The sequence below is a fragment of the Dermacentor variabilis genome, chromosome 2 (assembly GCF_050947875.1).
Source record: "Dermacentor variabilis isolate Ectoservices chromosome 2, ASM5094787v1, whole genome shotgun sequence".
Classification (NCBI taxonomy): domain Eukaryota; kingdom Metazoa; phylum Arthropoda; class Arachnida; order Ixodida; family Ixodidae; genus Dermacentor; species Dermacentor variabilis.
This window is the reverse complement of record NC_134569.1, coordinates 186,286,101-186,310,268: the sequence shown is the minus strand read 5'-3', so window position 1 is coordinate 186,310,268 and position 24,168 is coordinate 186,286,101. Positions and strand designations below refer to the sequence as shown.

The 24,168-nt window shown below is 46.5% G+C and overlaps 1 long non-coding RNA gene across 1 annotated transcript in view; it reads left to right on the top strand.

Moving 5' to 3' along the window:
• The window catches only part of LOC142571104 (uncharacterized), a 636,802-nt gene that overhangs the window by 497,036 nt on the left and 115,598 nt on the right, over positions 1-24,168 (top strand). The window contains exon 3 of the long non-coding RNA XR_012825753.1: positions 17,392-17,454. This is a non-coding gene — a long non-coding RNA (uncharacterized LOC142571104). The remainder of the gene's footprint in view (positions 1-17,391; positions 17,455-24,168) is intronic.

The window sequence follows — 24,168 nt, the reverse complement described above, 5'->3', positions numbered from 1 at the left end:
GTGCCAATTAGGCGCGCGATACGCCCCGCTGAGAAGTAAGCTTCGACGCCGCCCGAAGACTGCGACGCGTTCGTTCGTAGTACATAACGATTCGCGCCGCGAAGGCAGCACCACCGGTCTAATCAGGACAGCAGCGTTCAATTCGCGCTCCGCTGCCTCCATCTCCTGCAGGTAGTAGGCAGGTGGTGCGCGTTTGTTATTCCCGCTCCACGTTAGACTGTTTTCAGAGTGACTTGTGACTGCTGCGGGGTACTGCACTCTAAAGCACGGTAAATTTTATTACAATCGCGAATTTTCACACGTCGGTGCGCGGACCGGCGCTCTTTTTACCGTAAATAACGGCGAGAGCTAAACGGACTTGATCGCTTTGGTTATGTGTCGTTATAGCTGAATGTAGTTCGTAAATGTCGTTGAAATTTTGAGGGCCAACGTTTTTTTACACACCCTATAACATGACGGTTAGGGCTGCAGTTTCTTATTGTTGGCTCCTGTGAAATTTACATCGATTGATGCAAATTTGGAGCCTCAATCACTTCAGACGCGATATTACCATTATTTTGGGAGAGGTTACCATTATATAATAAACATATTTCCGTTATTTCGGGTCAAAAATAACCGTTTTTTTATTATTATTGAAGTGAATATTAGGAGAGGTTGGCGCCTTTATGGTGGCACCGGCTACTCCTTGTCACTTGGCAAAGGAAATAAATTTGCGTAGAAAGGGAGAATAGCGACACGAAATATGGCACTCAGTAGAACAATAGCGACACGAAATATGGCACTCAGTAGAACACTGGATGAATAAAAAATATACAGTCCAACAGTACATGAGTCGCAAAGTTCTGTGCATTAGTTAAGTCCACGTACGCATACATAAAGTCAGATATTTAGAACAGCCATAACACACAACACATGTAATGCACTGCAAGTACAGAACAGAATTATACATATTGCATAAAAGTTGCGATCGCCGCATAAACCAATTATGAATCACGAACAACGTTTATGTTACTTATTTAGCGCATTCGGATCATCTGATACCTAATATTTTCCCAAAATGTTGGTTTCCTCTAAAAACTTTTTCAGAGCAAGAAGCGCTCTTCTTTGAAGGCCCGCAGTTGGCCATGGGCCAAGTATTTTTTTTAGAGTGTATGGTCTTCTGTCTAATGTCAACAAATTTGCTTGCAGTACCCTTCTTTGTGGATTGTATTTAGTGCACTCGAGGAGAAGATGATGCACATCTTCGTCTGCATGGCCACAAGAACACTGTGGACTAGAGACACGTTTTATCCTGTACAAGAAGTGTTTAGTGAATGCAGTACCAAGACGCAGGCGGTGTACCAATGTTTCAAATTTTATTCAAAAGTAGTCTCCATGAGCACTTACACATTCGTCCCTCTGACTAAAGAGTCGCGTGATTCCCGTCTCATAAAACTCCTTGGGTTGCTGCTTCAAAAGTCTGTAACTGACTCTCCCACGTCATCGTCCGACACGAATCTGGTTCCTTTCAGCTATTTTTTCAATTTCCCCTAAATGAGGAACTCGCAACGTGACAAGTATGGGCTGTACGGCGGATGTTGCAGCGTTTCCCACTTGAACTTTGCCAGTTTTGCGTTAACCACATCAGCTACGTGGGCACGGGCATTGTTGTAGAGCAAGATGACTCCATTCATCAAATTCCCGCGTCGTTTGTTCTTGATTGCAACACGCCGCCGATCCGGCGTTTCACAATATTGGAAACGATCGGTAGTCTCTCCGGGTTTAGCAAATTCTATCAGTAATGGCCCTTGACAGTCGAAAAAAGAAAAAGTCAACAAGACCTTTCAGGTGGAAACGACGGCCTTTTCTTTTTTGGGGGGTGGGGAATTCGAATGTTTCCACTGTAAGCTTTGCCGTCGTATTTCAGGCTCGTAGTAGCGCGCCATGATTCGTCCTCGGTCGCAACTGCAGACAAGAAGTCGTCACCCTCATTCTGATACCGGATCAGACGAGTCAAGGCAGCGCCGAACTTCTCCGCCTTCAAAATGTTGGGCATCTATTGTGCACACAACCACCGATAACCCAGATGTTAATAAATTACGGTGTAAACCGAACCATGGCTGATGTTCACAGGCTCTGCCAGTTCATCGATGCTTATCCTCCCTTATTGTCTAATCAGCTCATCAACCTTTTAAATTGTGTTGGGGTGATTGCACGGTGGCTTTGGCCCGCTCTTGGGTCGTCTTTGCCACTTTTACGCATTGAACCGTTTGCTCCAACGCTTCACAGTGACCAATGAAATGCAATGTTCAACGCACACGGCAGCCACACGGCGGCTAACTTCCTATGAGGAAACACCTTCAGCTGTCAAAAACCTCACGACACCAGGCTGTTCAACATTTGGAGTGTCCCTTATGTCACACAACCACGTTCAACCCAGTGTATGAGAGCATTAAAGAACCTTTAGCCTCACACCTGCGTGTCACTTTGTAAACCAGATACCTGTGTGCTACGCGCATGCTTCGCAGATAATGAACAGAACCATTATTGCGCGGGGTTGGTTGGTTTACTTTCATTTGACTCGCCCTCGTACATAGAAATGTGAAGATACATTGGAATATAAAAACTCAAGGATATAGCTTGATAAAGAGCAAAAAAGTGTCACTGGAAACAAAGTTCACAGCACGTATACACAAAACCTCGCAATAAGGTATTAGATATACGTATGTCTCCAACAAATCTACGTACCTAAAAAAAAGTCATGATATAAATGCGTCAAACAAGGCAAATAAACATGTTGTGCAATCACAGATTCACAGATCACATAATCCTAAGGGCCGCCCTTCGTCCCTCCACTCCCCCCGATTTACCGCGCGCGACGAAAGGCGACGCGCTTCCTCACCGCTTTTCTCCCTTGCGCACACAAGACTGAATTCGAGGGTTCGACGGAAGCCCGTCTGGTAGGGATGAAGCGTGAAGCGATAAAACGACGGACACCGACCAAAAGAAGTACTAAAAAGGAATAAATCTAAAGGGGGTTTCGGCTTGCCTACGGAAGCCTTGTTCACAATGGGTTGAAGGAAAGTTCACGGAAGCTTATGTATACTTCAGAACGTGACGTAAGCAGCGCGTGTATGACGTGGGGGAGGGTTCCCTCATTTCGATTGAGCGCGTGACGAGTGTTCTGTATCTCCAGTGATTCCAGATACAGGCACGATTTCAGGTTTCTTTCTTGGCTTTCTTCGCACACAAGATTGAGCCACCATTGTCGGTCACCCATGCCCCCCGCCGCCCCGGCACTCACACATACAGCATGCGGCGCGCGGTCACGATGTTATCGCCCTTGGATTTTATACAGAACATGGGGGTGACGCCGACGGTAGGAATTCGCATGGAGAGTTCATATATATAATTGCTATCGCAATAATATAATAAGAATATCCGGCAACTGAAGCGTCCCGCGGCCCATTACCTTCCACAAAAGAAGAAGTAACAAAATCCAACTTTCACCATGCGACCATTTGCTGCGCCGCAAGTCTTTTTCTTCTTTTTTCTTTTTTGTTGAGCGGGGGCACCGAAATGAAAAACCGCAAAGGAAAGCTTGTTGGCCTGAATCAACTGCCTACTTTGGGCACTTAATGTGGCTGCCGAAGCAATATCGAAGAAAACATGAGACGTTTGGTCCACAGAGAACCATGCGTATACTGCTCGGTATCCTACACGGGCGAGAAAAGACTTTCCGGAGAGGTTGCGCTCAAGTGAACGCGTTGCAATACGTCGAGTCCCCACAGTGATGGCGGCGAGCGACCATTGTTTCTTTTTCTCGGCTGCTAGCCAGTAAGTGTTCAAAACACTGCCAGGCGAAAATCCACTCGGCCAGAGAAAAACGAACGCGCACCGAAGTGCGCCGTGCGGTGTACGGGGCAACACAAGAAAAACGCATGCGCTCTGGCTGGCTCTGGCAGCCTGCGGGTAGCAAGAACAAGAAAATTGAAGTGTCTTAATGTGTCTTCGCCGACAAAAGTCTAAGTAGAAACAATAAATAAGAGAAAACACAGGGAAGGCGGGAGGTGGAAATTCAAGACTATGAGCAAAACGAGAACAAGGTGAAAGCAGCAAAAATAAATAAGAACGTAGTTACCTTTGCTGGCTTTAGTGTCTTGACATGGATGCTTTGGCGCATATTTTTTTCTGTAACATAAAGCACAAATGAACCACCACAACGCTTCGTCTCATCGGACCTCGCTGTCTGATAGTGTGTTGATTTGGCTTGTCTCGTTGATGTTCCGATGTACGACTTTAGAAAAGTCAGTGCACCTTTGGCGTCAAATGTTTATAACAACATTGAACTCACAAATTTCCGGAATCGAAAACCTAAAGCACGACTTTAGAAATGTCAATACACATTTCGCATCAAAAGTTTATGACAACTTTATACCCATAAAGTTTCGGAATTGAAATCCATGCGCTCCGTGAATTCCGCGGTCTCCGCGAGATGCCACCACGAGCCCGCTCGCCTTCAAAAAGCCCTTGAAGCTTTGTGCTCGGATAGGTCTTCTTGCGTTATGGGATCGACTCCATATGCATGGGTGTTCTCGCGAAATCGACCCCGAGTTCGCAATGTACACGCTGAGATGTCTTTTGGAGCGTTAAAAATACATTCTAGACAAAATGCAGAATAATTTCCGGCGCTGGGGGTTGCTTTGGTCGGCAATGCATGGGCAGCACGAAAACATTTCGGGGGCCCCTTTCCCCTGGCTGCCCCCTGCCTGCCACCTACAAGAAGAGACAACAGACTTCAGCAATTCCTACGGCTCCCAGCTGATCTACTGCGACAATTGCCTTATCTCAAAGTGAATAACGCCATAGTGTATTTTCTTTTGTTTGTTTGCTACCTTACTCGTTCATCAAATCGTTACGCTTGCCTGCTTAGGGGACATGGCCAAGAAGCCAGAGGTTATGGCATGCTCCGGTTTGGGCCGGGCTCAAAGAATCACGTGATAACTTCAACAAATAATATTAAAAAAAGAAACAGGAATGTTTGACCGAGATTATTTTAGTAATAATTATAAATTATTCCATATTCATGAAAGGAAAGTGTTCCTTAGAGAAATAATTAAGGTTGCTGCGGTATTTTCTTTTTTCTCGTTTTACATATGATGTACTTGCTCTTTTGTCCTATGCTTCACCACCCCGTCTGACAGGGAGTGCCCCTGCCAAGGGTAGCGAACCGAACCGTCGTGTAGCCAGCGGGAGGGGGCCTTAGGTAGACGCCACTTTAGCAGCCGCAGATCAATGAATAATGACGCGTTGTTGTGTTGTTACTGTGTACTCCGATGAGACCCGCCCATCCACTGCCTAGCAAAACTTTGTGCACATAACATCCAATGGAATAAAAAGGGGCCTCCTCAATTGATCAGTGAGGGGGCTCGACAGAGTAGTGTATACACTATTAGCACGGACCCCCTCACCGTAGTGAGTGCCTGTTATACTAGCTTTTCTACGACCAGTTTCGGCTTCATTTGCCAGGAGGTTACTGCACCGGGACGTCTTGACCGAGAAGGTGGTCACGTGAGAGCAGGACATGGCGACGTTTCGAGAATCGCTCTGGACCACTTGCTCATCTCCTATACGGCTGCTCGCTGTGAGGCACGAGAGCAAATGTCAAAGGGTTGCAATATCTGGTTCCCACGTGATTGTTTTCCGCGTCATGACGTCGCGAGCTAGTAGAAACAAAACCGAAACTAGCTGCAGAAAAGCTGATATATTAAACTTTTCAAGGCGTTTTAAGAACTGCGAGAACTCTCAGTAATTTTTTGTTTCATATTTTTTTTCAGACCTTCATATAACGCGAAAACATGGAAAATCGAAAATATGATGTCAGTACGCTCTTGAGCCATTGTGCACTTTCGAAATGTTAAATCCCACAATTTTATTTTGATCTGCTCGAAAGCGTCTCCCATCATTAATATACCAACGTCAAGGAAGAACTGGACATGGCACCAAATTTACGCTTCGATGGAATATTTCGTTTAAATTTGTAGCAAATACAGGCTAGACTACAATGCTCTATTCGCGGGAAGATTTGCTATCTGCGATTTAATTACGCGCACCGGAAAATAGTAATACCTCCGCCTCAACGAAACTGATCCACAATGAAAATTCGACTAATCCTGGAGGGTCGCTGTTTCACCCATGCATGTCCTTTCTTCCTTAGTATGTGTGCGCTGTGAACACCATCAAACTGCGAGGTCGCACAAGCCTGTTATGTTTATTTATTATTTCAGTATATTTTCTCGTGATGTTTTGTGCTAAATTTCACTCATTCGTATTCTGCTGTAAGTATACCCTTGGTAACGATCCTGGATTCGTGAATACCAGAAAGATAACCGACGTGTCTCTAGCTTTCGCTTGCCGAATAATTAAATGTAAATTAATGAATAAGTGGGCATTCCTATCTTTTTTTCTTTTCTTACTGAAGCGGCCCTTTCGTGCGACCACTTCACGGCCTTCTTATTACTTCGAGAAAGCAGTCAACAAATGCGCTTCTGGTGGTGCTGTAATACTTAAACGTATCACGCCTCATTCCCACTGGTCGGTGACCCCTAGTGACGTGACAGGCGACGGAGACGATGTCTGGATACCTTGAGGATATGTGGAGCCTCATGTGGAGCAGCCATCGAGTTTTGCAACAAATACCAACACCGCCAACGCCACGAAGAGCCGCTTGCCTGGTCTCAAGTCTCAATACACCAGCGAAGATGGCGGCGACTTCAAGAGGACACAACTTTCTGTCGCACGCGCTCTCTTTGTCTATGTCTCAACTTTTTCTTATGTTTATTTCATTGCTCTCTCATCGTTTTTGCCTCCTCTCCGCTCGCCGCAGACGTCGCGTCTGGCGCATAAAAGAAGAAGAGACATGGTCGTATCACAAAACGTACGCAGTAAATCAACTCCGGCGCTCTTGTATGAGTGAAATCTCTATTATGCGTAAATCACAGCGGGCCTGATTTACACAATATCACTCTCCCCTGTCTACTGCTTTCTATCTTTTTTTTTTGTTTGCGATCTCCCTCTCTTTCTTTCAGGCTTTACCATGCTTGCCCATTCTTTGTGAACGGTTGTCAGGAAGAGCGGACTTTTATGCTCACGTGACGTTCTTACCTGGGCGTGTTTGACAAGTCCATGGTGTTCTGCGGCACCCTTTTTTTCTTTTTTCAGTCGTTGTTGCTCAATCTTTCTTTTTCCACCACTATTCTCTCTTAAGCTTTATTCTTTTCGCGCGTTCCATTCGCCAATTTCGGGGTGGAGCACGCGCTTCTCTAGGTTCGCGTTGCTTACGTCTCTGATTTGCTCCCCGAGAAAGGTTTGCATGAAAAAGAAACTTAAAAAATAAACCTGGAAAGAAGTCTAAATACCCCAGAAGTCAAACAATTCTGGGCGTCCTGACATTTTTGTTGGCGGCGATCGAGGAATGAGAGCAAGATCAGCTAATAAACTCAAACGTGCGAGCATTCGCCGTAATACAACATTTAAAAAAGGGCTTCGTATTTTTTTTATTCGTAGAAATAAAAAAAAGGCCTCAGAATGACAACCAAACACGATGATTCGCTTTCACCGCGCTATAGCTCGCTACTGAATTCAAAGCTCTGCTTCCACGCGATCTGCACCACGCTCGATCACTTGGATTCAACATCCTTCACGGTGACAAAAGTCTTTAGACCCGGGCTCGTGAGCCTCACAAGTCGAAAAAAGGGATACGTGCATTGCTGCGATTCCCGAAGCCGACAGACGCCGTTACGATTCGCACCTACGTGACACCGTCAGTGTTTCCTTTCTTTCATTTCCTCCCGTAGCCTCTTTTGCCCAGCGTATATAGGGTAGCAAACCGGATTTGCACCTGGTTGACCTCCCTGCCTTTGTTTCACTTTTCTCTCTATTGTGGGGACTAGTGTGCATCACGCTTTTGCTTTGAAGAGTAGTGGGGCCATGCACGACCACCTGTATATTAACACCGAGAACACATGCTGCAAAATCGCGCCTGAACTCGCTGTGATGTGAGGAACCTACTGCATGGAATTTTTCCGCATTTTGTGCCTTGGGAAATATCTGTATGGAAGGGGACATCTTTAAACAGAGCCGGCGGTAGAAGAGATCTAACTTGCACATACAATTACTTTGCGGACTCCCTCTCTGGCCAAAACTAGCCGGAGCTCAATAGCATCGCTTGGCAATATAACAACCTGCAGTGCTTTATAAGCTACACTGCGTCGGTGTGGTTAGGCTGCAACACCTCATCACAGCAACGGGCAGCCTTTCCATGCAATCGAGATTTGCACAATGCTACAATGATCGTAATGGAAGGTGCGCCAATTGTTAAGTCACATCCACATCTGCTGACCTAACCAATATATATATATATATATATATATATATATATATATATATATATATATATATATATATATATATATATATATATATATATATATATATATATGTATATATATATATATATGTATAATCTGGCGTACAAAAAAAAGTGATCAATCTTGAATGCGACACCACGCCGAGGAAGATCACTGAGTGACCGAGTAACTGCCTTTCTTTCTTTTTTCTGTTATTCTACGATATCTCTTCCCTCTGAAGGCACCAAATTATCCCCATCTTCGCCAACGGGTTTAATTATCCGTGGGCCAGAGAACAAAAAAAAAATAGAAGTTGTTGCGCATGCGCGCACTCCGATCCCTACGAGTTCTTTGCTTATACGAGCATCTCTCATCCGTTTATTGACACAGTGCTTCCCTCCCATCCCTAGAGCGACGACCAAACAGTCCAGTAGCTGCCAGTATGTGTAGTCCGCCTCTCTGTGTGTGTGTGTTCGCACGCGCGCGGGATTGCGCACGTCTGTCGAGTTCATCGAGTATCTAGGACCCCATCCGGGAAGTGCGCGTGCAAGCGGAAGGAACGCCGGTGACCCCCCCCCCCCCTTCCCCCCCTTAACGAAAGGGCTTCAAGCTTCTCCTTAGTGCAGATGTGCAGTGGCGAGGCCTACCTCTCCCCCCTCCCGGGTGCATGCCATGAAGAGCCGGGCTAACCACCTCGTTCGGGAAACAGGCGGAGAGGCTAATGATGAACACCGCGGCGGGACCGGCGGCGCTCTTATGTGATTCGAACGGCTGGGGCAGGTGGAGGGTGTATGGGAAAGGCACAGCGAGCCACCCGTGCGGGGCTTCTCCCAATTACCAGGTGAAGACGCGTGTATCCGCGCGCACCAACGCGAGTCTCTAGTTTGAATCGGTAGCGGAAGGAGGGCGGCCGCGTATTAGCTGCTACAGTCGGGTAACCATAAATGTGGGGTACACGTTATAATGCCGCGAACACTGAGCACCAGTATTTGCATGCGTTACGCAAAGAATGTTATCCATTATCATTACAATGACTTCATTAAGAAGACGCACTTGGTTACGGTGATTAATTGCTACTGAACGAAAGTAACTGATCGATTACGTTTACGTTACTTTCCTCGCAATTTCTATTCGCGTTGCGCCAGTACAATAATCAGAACAAGCTCGCTTGGCTCTTTCTGTGCGTCCTCTGCAGCTTCTCACGTGTTATTTATCTTCACCTAGAATCGCTGTACTAACGGTACATGTCTCCCGCACGACTCTATGAATAGCGAGTTCACTGTGATTACGCAGTAACACGGCAGCGTTATCGTAATTTATAGCTTCAGTATTATTTACTCCACTAATATTGCATAATTACATAGAGATTGCTTAGGATTATTTGTTTTTTTTTTTTGTACATGCGTAACCACTCTTCTCGCTGACACCCAAGATGCCCTGAGAATATAAAAATGAATAAATAAATGAATAAAAATAGATCCGTAGTTCATAAATAAATAAACCTACGTGGACAAGTGTTCTTTCTCAGCACTATTCGCTTTTTAATTAATACTCCGTCGATGGAGTCACCTTGACTAAATCGTCGCCCGCAAGCTTAACTCTGAAAACTGCGCTCACACCCGCAGTGGTTGCTTAATGGCTATGGTGTTGAGCTGCTAAGCACGAGGTCGTGGGATCGAATCCCGGCCACGGCGGCCGCATTTCGATGGAGGCGAAATGCGAAAACACTCGTGTACTTAGATTTAGGTGCACGTTAAAGAACTCCAGGTGGTCCAAATTTCCGGAGTCCCCCACTACGGCGCGCCTCATAATCAGAAAGTGGTTTTGGCACGTAAAACCCTATAATTTAATTTAAGAATTGCGCTGACGACCGCTTCGGTAATCCTACCGTCAACGAATTCCACCTTGTTTCCGGATTTCGCCATCCTTTATTCGGTATAAAACAGGTGCTTTTATATCTTCAAACGCATTGCAAAACTATTACAACAAGAACGGTTCATTTTTCCTGCGCATGTAGTCGTATCATCGACGGGAGTGGGTCTTGGGCACTGGAGAGAGAGGAAAAAATGCTCCGGTAAAACCAATGATTTGTTAAGTTCGCGCTATATATATATATATATATATATATATATATATATATATATATATATATATATATAACATTTAAGGGGCTTTCAGAGGATACTTGTCTTGGTTATTTGCCACCCTGAATGACACTAAGAACGACGCAGCACAGTCCCCAATAAGCAACAGATGGCTGTAATGTCAGGATCAAAAGAAAAAAAACAAGAAAAGTCGACTTCGGACTATTTCGTGGAATCTGGAGTGGTCAGGCGCAATTCTGGGGCTGTTGCGACGCCGGTTATTAGTATATATTAGTTGCATGTTCATCGCCGATTTCGTTATGAAGCCGGAAGTTCGAGAGGTGTGGGCGGTTCTGCCACACTGACCCAAAACGAAACGTCGACTGTGGTCCGCTTCATCGATGTCCACGCTTGTGAGTTGGCATTCCCTGTTTCACAAAACGGTTGCATTCAGAATATCACGTTAGCTGGCAGCATGATAAGTCTTATAGAAAACTGCTGTCGTTCTCAAAGCACGTCATTAAGAAAATATATGGTGCATTATAAAAGCGGGAGTCACGGGCTAGTAAGACCTCACTGTTGCGGATGTTAAAAGAAATTGCAAAGGGCCGCTGACAATGGACCCCAATGACAAGTTCAAAGAGTATAGTGCGACTTAACTATCGCATAAGCACACTAAGTTGTGGGAGTTGGTACGATTGCATCCTACCCGAGTCCTCCAGAGAAGCTCGCGCAGGCATGATGCGATAAACAGTGGCGTGGTGGTAGTATAATCCTGAATGGAAGAGAGCGAGTTGCCATTTTTGTCGACTTCTTCTGCCAAAGATGCATGGTACAGGCAACAGACGCCACAAAACTTGGCTGAAAGGCCAATAACAGCTATGTCGTAATAAGGTAGCTCCTCCACTCAGAAGCCAATTCGCCACATTTCTGCCATAATAAATTTCTGTGACCATATATGACAGGCTCAGTGCAGATCTCTACCGACTGTCTGCATCCTCCTTTACATAAATGGGAGTACTGCGTTATTTTTTCTTAATCTGATGGACGAACACAAACAACAACTTTATTTAACATCAACTCAAGTGCCTTACGGCTCAAATGAGATACCAAGCCTCAAATGGGACACCAGGGTTTGCTGAATTCGTTTAGGAGCAGGATAAGGAGAAATGCAGCGCCAAGGGGATGCAGGGGCAAAAGCGGCGAGTTATAATCGACAGAGAAGCTTCGAGGCAGCCTTGCAAGCTTACGCAGGTGCATAAGATATGGATGTTATCGGGGTAATCACTGCATAGACAGTACTAGGGGCACCCCCACGGTACCGCGAATATACTGCCAAGATATAATGCCTTTAGAAATATTTATAAAGTTGGCTCGTAAAGAAGGTCGATTCGCCGAAGCTGGCACGTGAAAAGGGAAGACAAAGTGAGCGGAAGGGACCCGTAGCGTTACACGTACGACGCACGTAATCACGTATTACGAGGTCGTCCAGGCCGCTGCGCTTCCCAGCTCAGCACGTGGCATTCGCGGTGCCCATGCGAGGCTGACTGCAGGTCGCGGGAAACGCGGCAGCGCGACGGGAGCCTCGAGCGAAGGGAATCGAGGAAGCGCAATGCTCGAAGCGAGTCGGGTGCGCGCGGGAAAGGGGGGGAGAGGGTCGCTCCCTCTGCGGCCTATTTGCGGAACACTCGAGGTTTCGGCTCTCGCGGCTGGTGGCGGCGTGGGCTGCTGACGTATCGCCGCGAGCCGCTCTGCACGGGGAGCCTTCCTGCGCGCGTGGGGCCGCGATTGGGTCGCAGAGGGGATCCACGAGTGGGCCCACTCGGCAGAGTGGCCGCTCGTGGGCTCGAGTCCCCGCTGCTTGCGTGCCGCGAGCTCCGAGGTCGCCTCGGTGGGCGTGACGCGTGCCGTGTACTACGGCGCTTAAACTTTTTCGATGGCCGCGTTATGTCGCTTTGCCGCTGCATCATCCGTGCGCTTCTTATTAGAGGGTACCTGCGACCTGTACTTTCGTCATGCACGTGCGATATATATATATATATATATATATATATATATATATATATATATATATATATATATATATATATATATATATATATATATATATATATATATGTGTGTGTGTGTGTGTGTGTGTGTGTGTGTGTGTGTGTGTGTGTGTGTGTGTGTGTGTGTGTGTGTGTGTGTGTGTAAGGAGAGAGAGAGAGATTACCATGAAAATGTGAGACGGAGCACAGAAAGGCGGCAGCGACCACGCAGGCACTGGAAGCGTTTCCACAGCTCATGTCCACACGCTCGCATCAGGGGAGCTGGCCGACCGGTGCCGAACGCAAAACATAACTTCATTCCAGTATTCGACAGCCTCCCAAAAAACACGCCGACGCAGTGCATGTCGCAATGCCGCTGAGCAGTCGAGTACCACTGTATCTGGAGCGCGTCACAATCACCTAGACAAAGGGATGCACGCATTGCGCGCGACAAGCTGGACTGTACGAGCGTGCATCGCGCAGGACGGGGACACAAGGTCATGGTGGCTTATCCGAAACAAAATTCAGCGGCGATACAGCGGTAAATGCGAGAGAAGTGTCTGAGCATTGCGTCGCACCTTCATTGGGGATTAATGATTTAAGCCGCGCTTTCCGTCTTGCAAATTGTTGTTTAGGAGCTTTCTATAAACACGCCTTGCCTGGCCGAGGAGCGGGGAGCAACTCATGGTGGTCCGGAACCGACCCCCATGAGTACTATATATGTACACTATGAAGTGCAATATATGTAGTACGTGACCGGCTTCCCACACTTCACATACACTTTTTTCCATTTTTACATGCCTAATTCTAACGCATTAAAGAAAAGAAAATCACAGTTCGAAGATAGCAGTTCGATTTTCAGAGATGGATTTTGGAGACTGCCTTAAGTGCAGATCAAGTACCTAAACTGCAGACAGATGTTAAAGAGGCACATCGGTATCCTTACTTATATGCATGCACGCGAAATCATTCTGAGTCTTCCGCGCGATACTTTTCACTTGGTCATGTGCTCGACCTGGGCAAAGGCAATTTTGGAGGCGGGCCCCCGAAATCTTGGGGGTGGGCCAGTTCAATATTGGGAGCGTATCGGGTCGGTATCGAACGTGGATCAAATCAATTTCCAATTGGGCAAAGCCAATTTTTTGGGGTGTGGGCCACTGCACCATCCAATGCCGTGGCTGTTCACTGTGGGATTTTGCAGTGCGAGACGCAGCAGGTCCGGCACCGGGAACGTGACGCCATGGCTTGGTCAGGTGGGTTTTCTTGCCATCGAATCTTAACGCCGGACGCTTGATGGAGCATCTAAGGCTTTCGCCTTAAATGCCCAAAAGCGTGCCGCCTGTAACAGCGGCCGCGCCTGCTAGACAAACTTCTGTACTCGACATGAAGCGCTTCCAATGAGGAAGAGTGTCGATCAAGGCGACGTAGTGGACTCGAGTTTCTGTCAATCCGACCCTCAGGCAGGATCTACCGCACCCTCCATGATCACAAAGGGAAATTTATTTAGAGATTACAAAGTGTAAGGCGCAACACTGCGACTTTCTTGTTTTTTTCATTCAGTCGAAGTGTTCGCGCGTTGGCGCTGCTGAAGAACAGAACATCTATAATATTTAGGCTCAACTGCGAATACGTGATACTCTCGATCGCTTCTGCCTTATACAGCCATGATTTTTGCTCAAGTTGGTCTTCAACATTTGCGAAAGTTTTCCTCTATTTAAGCGAGAAAAGCAGAAGATTACGGCGAGGATCCAGCGCTGCTTCTTCGGTGCACGTTCTTGTTCCTGTTTCATGTTATATTCCTGTTTCAATATGGGCTGGTTCACTGTAAAAATGACTGCACCATTAAGGGTGTCTTCTTGAAGTACTGGTAACACCCTTACCTTTAGGCCCTCACAAGAATTTATAGAGGGCGACAACGGAGCTGTGACAAGAGATGCGATGACAAAAGACGTTGTTGAAAACTATGTAGTCATTCTGACAGCCCTCGGCTCACAGAAATATCCGACAAGAGAAATTCACAGGGAGAGAGATATGAAACTATCCTTCAAATGCGACGATGCTCAATATATGGATTTCTTGGTGGGACTATACTTACATAGCTGAAACGGTTCTCCTTAAGTTATTTATGAGATAACCATTGCTGCTTTTATTTGCTTATTACTGAAAACTAATAAAATATTTATTCTTACACATATTTTACAGCACACGTACACTAGAGGAACATTAAAGCAAAAGAAAGAGACTGATAGCAGGCTGATATGAACCAAATTTCTAGCGAAGCTGTATCTTTTGAGAACTTGCAAGGTGAAATGCAGCTGAATTTAATTACACCGCATGCTATAAAATGTAGCCCGCATATGACAATCGTCATATGCGTCAATGTAACGTTTTCCAGCACTAGTTAAGGAACTTGTTTACAAACAGAGTGACTCATCTACACAAATTTGTTTAGCGAAAACAGTGACTGTAATATCACCCTCCCCCCGAAATTCCGCAAAATTTCATCCTGTATTGCATCATAGTTTCTCCCATGACAGCGGCATAAATCCGGCGTTGGGTCTTAAAGTCCAACCGGGACGTTGTGGATCGCCTGCATACGCAATTTACTGATAAGACTGTAATTAGTTCATGCCCTGACAACTTCGCGTAGCCATTACTAATAATTTTACTAATACTTATTACTATACTATACTAATATACTAATATACTAATACTATACATTACTAATAATACTGTACTTAATTTTAAGCAATTGTAAGCAAAGTGCCCCGTTGAATTCCCCGAGCACACCGCTAAAAAGTACTGCACACCTCGTATAACGCATGAACATACAGAAGAAACAAACAAAAAGAAAAACGAGGATTCAATAAATACCTGTAATGCTCCTATAAGAAGGCCAGAAATTTTGAAACTTCGCAATACTTTACACTTTCAATGCCCCGATTGCCATAAAATTTACACTTAGCGTAACGTACAGTTCTGTCGGCACGCTGCGAAATGTCCAGCCGCATCTCCGCTCCCTTCCGCGCAATCTTTCTCGGGTGGAGGAAGCCTCTCTACGGAGACTTCGGGCCGGAGCGGCCTTCCTATCAGCCATAACTCGTGCTTGTGGTCAACCATATGAAACGTTGTCCACTGTCTAAAGAGCGCCCCTCCTGCATCGTCAGTGGATGCCCGTCACCTGCTTTGGACGTGCCTCGAGACGAATACAGTCCGAGAAAGTGTACTTAGAGGTTTGAAGTTAGGAACCAACCAGAAGACTATGAAAGATCAATCATGGACAACACGTTTTATAAGTCGTTATTGTTGTATCTGCATGAAACTAGCCTTCATATCTAATTTAACCATTAAGTTATGCCGCGTGACAACCCAAGCGATGAAAGAAAATGAAGATAACAGCCGATAAATTCTTTATGACACTTTTGAGCCCTTACTTAAAGAATTTTTTTGTACAAAGACTGCATTTCATTCATACGCATTTAACTTCGCACACGAATTTCCCATAGCGTCCCCCCTCCCCTTTTCGCTTGAATTGATCTTGATGCCACTTGTAATTTTGTCATAAAATGGTCAAGTCTATCGATAAGTCTAATTGGCAAATTTAGTGGCTTTGTAATCTCGCTTAAAACCAAGGACTACGTGGCTATCTTCTATTCAAACTCCGATGCGGAATCTCGGGCTTCCATTTCAATCCCATTCAACCCGCTTGACTGGCGCCATCATTCCATGACCATTTCATTCCGGCTGTTTGAAAACGTGGACTCATTCTGTAATCATTCCAACTCAGGAGCTGCCACTCCGCAGCTCTGCTATCTAGAGGCAGATTATATACTTATACTAAGGCAGATTTCCTTGCACATGCAGCCGGTTTCTTCTAATGTGGTGAATATGGTATAATAGGAAGATAAACCTTTCTTACAGGAAAGTTTTCAGGCTCTATAATCTCTGTACATCGTAGTGTGACATCGTAACATTGTAGAGTCTGTTATTGCGTTGGGATGTGCATTGAAATAAACGCATTTAGGGGAGTAAACGTGGCATCCTCTCAGCAACCCACTACGTCTCGTTCAATTTCGAAAGCGAAGAGCCTCAAGCTCGCAAGTGATGTCGCGGTGTTTCAGAAATGTGGTATCGGCAATATGGTGCCGATGAAGAAAAGCTACTCATAACGGCTATCGCACCAAAGAAAAGAAAACGCATGTGCAGAATTATGTAATCTTAAAGAGACATGAACACAACTGAAAGTGTTGGATATGTGCTTTTTCGTGAACGCTGGGCGCTGTATTAGACTTCGAATGCCCTTGTGAATGAGCAGAGTGTAGAACCTTGGCAGAGTGAAACGGCGACATTTCCGAATAGCGATGCCGATACTGTAAATGATACCACCTGCCGATGCTGCAATCAGAACAGGAACTATAGCATGATTTCCCTCGTTCGCCCCCTCTCTGCAAAAATGAAAGGAGCCAGGATATGCACCTGCAGCGCTTAATCTTTGCGCTTCTTGTCGCATTTTTGCGGTGCCGGTGCCTGCGGGCAGCTCTGTTAGAGAAGCTTCGCATCTAAAGCATCGACATAGCGTCCTGCTCGCTAATGCATCGCGCCTAAAGCATATACTATTACAGCGGACGATACTTTGCCAGGACTGCGCCTGCTGTGTCTTTGCCTCTCAGCGTGGCAATATCAATTCTACAATGACAGTGCGTTTTATTACAGCACATTTTCTCCTTCCGTGGTTCATTTATTATTATTATTATTATTTGGTTTTCCTTAGCGACTACGATTGACAGAGCGATGGTTATTTGTCACAAAGCGATGCTGTAAGCCTTCCAGCAAACGACGTCGCAGTCCCCTTTATAACCGAGTATGTGGCTTGTTTGATTTTATTTGCAGGCTCCCTTATCGGTACGAAAAGCTTGTCGGAGGCCCCAAGCGGATGCCAAAGCCTATGTTCAGGTCAGAAATGCCTCATGCATCAAGTAAGATTTTCTTTTCCAGTGTAAAATAATCTTAATATTCAGTATACGCTCGATTGGCCTGTCCAATATATGGTCCAATATAGGGAACCATATATGCGTGTTCGTGCGTGCGTGCGTGCGTGCGTGCGTGCGTGTGTGTGTGTGTGTGTGTGTGTGTGTGTGTGTGTGTGTGTGTGCGTGCGCGCGCGTGTGTGTGTGTGTGTGTGTGTGTGTGTGTGTGTGTGTGTGTGTGTGTGTGTGTGTGTGTGTGTGTGTGTGTGTGTGTGTGTGTGTGTGTGTGTGTGTGTGTGTGTGTGTGTGTGTGTGTGTGTGTGTCTGTGTCTTTGCCTCTCAGCGTGGCAATATCAATTCTACAATGACAGTGCGTTTTATTACAGCACATTTTCTCCTTCCGTGGTTCATTTATTATTATTATTATTATTTGGTTTTCCTTAGCGACTGTGTGTGTGTGTGTGTGTGTGTGTGTGTGTGTGTGTGTGTGTGTGTGTGTGTGTGTGTGTGTGTGTGTGTGTGTGTGTGTGTGTGTGTGTGTGTGTGTGTGTGTGTGTGTGTGTGTGTGTGTGTGTGTGTGTGTGTGTGTGTGTGTGTGTGTGTGTGTGTGTGTGTGTGTGTGTGTGTGTGTGTGTGTGTGTGTGTGTGTGTGCAGTCGGAGCTGTTGCATATTCTCAGAAAAAGTGATAGATGAACGGGCAAAGATTAATAGGCAGCAGACAATGTTGAATAACCTATTAAGGCAACAACAATTCAGGATCGCCGGTCAGCCTCTAGAGTCTGTGCATCCGTTTCTTTATCTAGATCAATTACTTACAGGGGACTTTGCTCATTAGAAGGAAATTTACAGAAGCATAAAAATTGGTTGGAATGCTTGCGGCAGGCATAACGAAATACTGACAAGGACCTTACCACTGTCGTTGAAAAGAAAAGCGTGCAATCATTGCAATCTGCCGGTGCTAACATATGGGTCAGAAACTTGGAGTTTCTCTTGGATAGGATAGGCTAGGATAGATAGACTTTACTAAAAGAAAAATCAGAATATTCGCTATTTCTCGTGGAGGAACGTGGAGCCAGAACTTGGACAGAAACAGAAGAAGCTCGACAAAAAGTTAAGGACCGCGCAAGTGCGATGGAACGAAAAATGTTAAGCGTAACGTCAAGAGAAAGGAAGAAAGCGGTGTTTACGTAATAAGAAAAATAAATGGAGCTGGGCAAACCATGTAATGCGTAGGGTAAATAGCCAGTGCCATAGCCAAGGGAAGCGTAGCGCAGTCGAGGACAGCAAAAAATTAGCTGCGGTGATGAAATTAGGAAATTTGCAGGCGCAAGTAGGAATCAGCTAGCCTAAGACAGGGCTAATTGGAGATCGCAGGGAGAGGCCTTCGTCCTGCACTGGATATGAAAATAGGCTGCAGAGGAATATGATTATGATGACCATGTGCAGATAAGGAGCTATTCGGCATTGCAGCGAAGTAAACGAAACTCCAAACTTTGGTATGGCACACTCGATGCCCCAAGACAAGTTGTTTTTATTGCGAAAGCAATACTGCTCGCACTTCCGGCCCATCGGTAGTCGTGGCGCCTCCTTACACAGCTGCGCTCACGTGACCGTGTGACGTCACGCCAGACCGAGAGACGGGGCCCCAGCTCGCGGCATCGATGGTGGAGGCGAAGCCTTGCGCGCCGCTGCTGCGGCGCTACCTAGAGAGGGCGCTCACTGGTGTGACGTCACGCTAGGAGGATAAATGGGGCTACAGCTCGGCTCCTTGCAGTGGTCGGCGCGCTGCCTTGCGCTATGTCCGATGATGTATAGGCATAAGTTTAACAAAGGGCAACCATGTCCACACCATCAGCCGAACCAAGGCGCAGCCAAGGGTATTGCTTTCGCAATCTTCCAGGCTTAACCAAGCTAAGCCTTCAGCCAATTATTTTTCTGAAGTTTATGCGAAGAGGACGCGAACAATCTGTCAGCGTTCACAACAGAAAAATTTCTCTGCACCCTGTGGCGGTAAAATAGCCAGTCCAGAGATTGGGAGAACATTTTACGCGCCAGCACCTCGATGATTAGGAGGCACGTCGTAGTGATGGGCCACGGGTTATTTTGGGACACTTGGGTTTCATTAACTTCCGCCCAATGCACTGTACACGGGCCGCTTTCAATAAAGTATTTTTCACTTTTCAATAAAATGTGTGACAGACGGCTTTTTATATGGCACAATCGAAGAAAAAAAACGATAAACCTGCCTTTCGAAAACATATGCATAGCTGAACATGAGGCACACTCTGTCTGTGAAATCTGTTAAACGTAAACGGCCGCAGTAATTCTGAGAAAAGTCTTGACCGAACACTTCGAGTACTTACTCGATTCTATCGCGCACTTTTTTTTTTTTTCCAGGAAGAAATCAATCAAATATCACGTGCCCGCTGGAATCGATACGGAACCAAAACTGTAATTGGGGTTGGCAAAATCAGCCTCTGCCCGCTAAGTCGGGTTCACCTTTTATCGAAAATGTTGGTAACCCCGGACGTCGCATAGATTTTTAAGAAATGCCGAAAGGTAGTGCGCAAGACCAATGCGCAAGTCGTGGCTGGCCAATACTGTACTTAGAACGATACTACACGTGTAAAGGCATAGATTCGTCCGTTAGTGATTTCACTATATGGGCCTCCCACCAACGGATCACTATTTGACGACCACCAATTTCAAACATTCACGAATGTATTACCAACATGGCTTCCTCCCAACGAGTCACGTTGAAAACCGAAAAGAAAAAAGAAAAACGGCGGTGTCACTTCTGATGTCACGGCAAGTTAGTGTGAACTAATAATCGGTGTAGTTCGTTAACCATTCGTTACCGGTGTAGTTCGACTTCGCATTCTGCTTTCCATGAGTGCTGGCATTACATGTTACGTGAGAACAAAACCGCGTAAACATGCCGCAGTCGCGTACCTGCGTTCCCAAGTGTGACAGCAGTCAGCATTTACTGCAAGGCCTGGCATCGCTACACGCGTAATCAGCCTGCGACCGCATCCTCACTCGGTCGCAACACGCGACCAAAACGCGCTAGGAACAGGAAGTGTAAACAACCGAAACGACGTTCCGAAAGCCACGCTTTGGAAATAGCGTGCAGCATTGTAGTAGAGATGAGCGGCTGCTGCATACCGGAAAGGCTGTAGCGGTCGAGTACGTTCCAGAGATTGCAGTCTCAAAGTCAACGGTTGATTATACGAAACACTCAGCAGTACAGTGAGGTTAAAGGACTACATCCGATCGAAATCTGTTCTCAGAACGAGACGGCCGATAGTTAAAAACGAAGGCATTGTGTCAACGACGTATGCGTGAGGGGCAATTGACGCACGATATGTTCTGCATTTTCGTGAAACGTGCCAACGCTCCACGCTGTCGATCGCTGCACGGAACTGGGGCGAGCATAGGCGATACACTCGGTGCCTCGCGGCGCCTTCAGGAGATATTTGCTGCCTGGGGCTTGCCAGCGTTGTTCTCATCCGCCCCACCGCCCCACTTCCTATACAAAAAAAGAACACAAAAGAAGAAAAAAAAAAGGCAGCGACACAAAGACATATCGGACGCAAACTGAGGACGCCACGAAATGCGCACTCCCTAGCTACGCTGGCGCGTCCGACGCACGGCGAGCTAGGACTAGCCGGCCGGAGGCCGGAAGTGAATGGCCGACGACTCGGAAGCAGCCCGGGAAGGGAGCCGCATTCCGATTTCCGGCCCGCTGCAGCGTCTGACGCTGTGCACAGCCGCGTTTCCAACGTCGCTTTCCTGCGCCCCCCCCCCCCTTGTGGGTGGCGCGTAAATAAAGCAAACAGCTCTCGATCCTACAGCGGCTGCGATGCCTTCGTCTAATCTATCTGCACCCGCGGCGAAGACCGGGCCGCGATGCCGGTCGCGCACGTGTGTCCGGGACTGGGGAATGGAGCGTAGCTTGAGGGAACGACGCCGCATCGAGCGCGGTGGTAGAACTACGTCGCGACGTACGCATGCACAGCAGCGCCGCCTCCGACAAGGAGTGCGTACACGACTGCCCCCCCCCCCCCTCATTCTTCATGTATTTCGCGTCTTCTTTTTCTTCTTGCGAGTGTCTCTTGCCCGTGTGAGTCACCCTTGTCACATTGCGACGTTCGATGCATAGGCGCCGAATACGGGGAGGGACCTCCCTCCCCCCCCGGCGATGCCGAAGCCTAGACTGCCCCTCCCCCCCCCCCCCTAATGTGTCATTACCAGAGTTTTGTCACCAACATCATTTGAGGTTTCTTTTGACTTGCGTCGACCTTCTCACTTAAAATTTTATTGTGGCAAATAGCTTACCGCATCATTGTCATTGTGGACGTGCTCGGATTTTAATTCACACTTTCCTTTATTTCTGCAAATCCTGACAATAGGAAAACATGCGCATTAGAAGTACCAATGGCGGCTGCCTCATCTATATTTTCTCACTTTAACATTGTTTTAAGTTTCCAATGTGAACACCATCCACATACACAATATATTTAAATATATTCACAGGACAAAGTTTATTGTATTTTTAACGAGAAGGAGGTTGCCCATTATAAATTATTTATAAACGTATGGATAGCTTATGCCTAGAGAATGAATACGTTGTTGTATGTTCACCTCGCTTCAAAATGCTTTACGTGCTTGTTTAACTCTGAGAAAAGCCTGTAGATTTTAGTGCCTTCTTCGGCAGAATCTTTTATCAACGGCGTGCGAAATGCACGTGAGTGATATGCGTCTCAGTATCGTTTGTCTTTCCAGTAAGCAAAGCTGACGACTTATTAAAAACACTGCTAATAATTTACATTTATTAGGGATGCAAACATCGTCACTTGCATGCAGAGGTCATAAATATATACAGGGTGTCCCAACTAACTATCATGCACCAAGATTTAAAAAAGAAGCAATGCGTTACTCGAAGAAAACCTAGTGCATATTGTTTCCAGTACAGTGTAGTAGCTGCCAGTAATTTTTGGTTACTGAGATTTAATTAGGTAATTGTAATTATTTATGTAACTCCAGCTGTACTATCATAATTGTCAGAGTGTCAGTGAGGCATTTGTGGGCACAGCCAAGGGACATCCAAAGGCGGTATCTTCAGCGGCGTACCAATTGCGTACTAGTTTTTTCCGACTGATAAATAAACGTTGCGAAATATGGCGAATGCCGTGTGACAGAGCTCCCACGCACATCATAAAGCAGCGCCCTCGAGCAGGCATCGTCTGAGTTAACCAGAACGAAATAAAGGAAATAAAGATGAAAAAAATGGCTGCTCAAGCACTCTGTACAAATGGTTAACCAGCGAAGCTGAAACGTGCGGCCCCGGTGTTTATTACTGCGTTAATCCCGACGGTCCATTAAACGACGGCTTGGTAGGCGGCCATATCCTCGGTACGCAGTTGCTGCTTGCGCTCGGCTGCACGAGCTGGTTCTTGTGCCCAGGCTGCAGCATCGGGACGGCGTAGACGAGCTCGTTCTCGGTTCTGCTTCCGGCTTTGCTGATGGAAAGCTGCCTGCTCCTCAGGAGTAGGTATGACGCTTGGCCTACCCATTTCGAAGCCGGAGAGAAACTGCTGCGCGCTCGCTTGGCGGTAACTGACAGCAACGAGGTCACTACTGCAGCAGCCAATCACGCGCCTCTCTCTCTCGCTTTTTTTAATGCATTCGCATGGGGTTGTGCCGGATGAGGTTTCGGCGTACAGGCGATAGATGGACGGAAGAATCGACTAGCCACGCTGTAAAACATCGTGATCGAGCTAGTGCCTTATCTGCCGCGCCTCGGCCGAAGTAACATGTCAAGTTTGCTGTTAGTTCTGATAGTTGTTGTCTTAGCGTAGATAAGGTGCGCGGATGGTTATTTTTTTTTCCACAATACCTGTTACAACAAAAGCGAACTGACAACGGCAGTGCAAATTTTAAAGGTAGATTTTGTTTCGTCCCAGTCGCCGCGTCTTTGTCTAATGAGCAGAAGGTAAAAATTGCCCTTGCCTTATGAGCTGAAAATCAGAACACGAAGAAGACCGCAAATATATATCAGTCATGGAAGCGTGGCGGTAGACCAAAGGCGTCTACAATCATCACAAGTGATGAAAACCTGAGACAAGCGGGCAGCTTTAAGAAACAGCGGCGTAGGACTCCATCTTTGAGTTCTCTCCTATGCGCACGAATGTTCTAGCATTTATGGCCTCAAACCCTCACGCTAGCGCGCGGTACGTGGCTGCACTGCTACCAATTTCCAAGTCATCAGTTTGGAGGTTTCTAAACGACAGCCTTTCACCTGTACCGCTGCTTGGAAGATAGGAACCTGTAGAATCGTCTAGCTTTCTCGAATAGAGTCCTCACAAAAGCCAATGAGTCACCGGACGTTTTGAGCGACATCATGTGCACAGATGAAGACAGTTTTCACAGAAATGCCCAGGTAAATTTGCATAACGCACACTATTGGAGGGACTCCAATCTACGCTGGGTAAAACGCAATCGGCACCAGTACTAGTGGTCGTTCAAAGTAGGGTGGAGAATTCACGCCGGTGCTATAATCAGTCCAATCTTCTTCGATCGCACACTGACTGGACATCGTTACGTGGACTAAATCCTTGAAAGAGTCGTGGATGAGTTTCTCAGCAAAGTCCCGCTGTCACGTCTTCCACTTCTATGGTATCAGCAAGGTGGAGCACC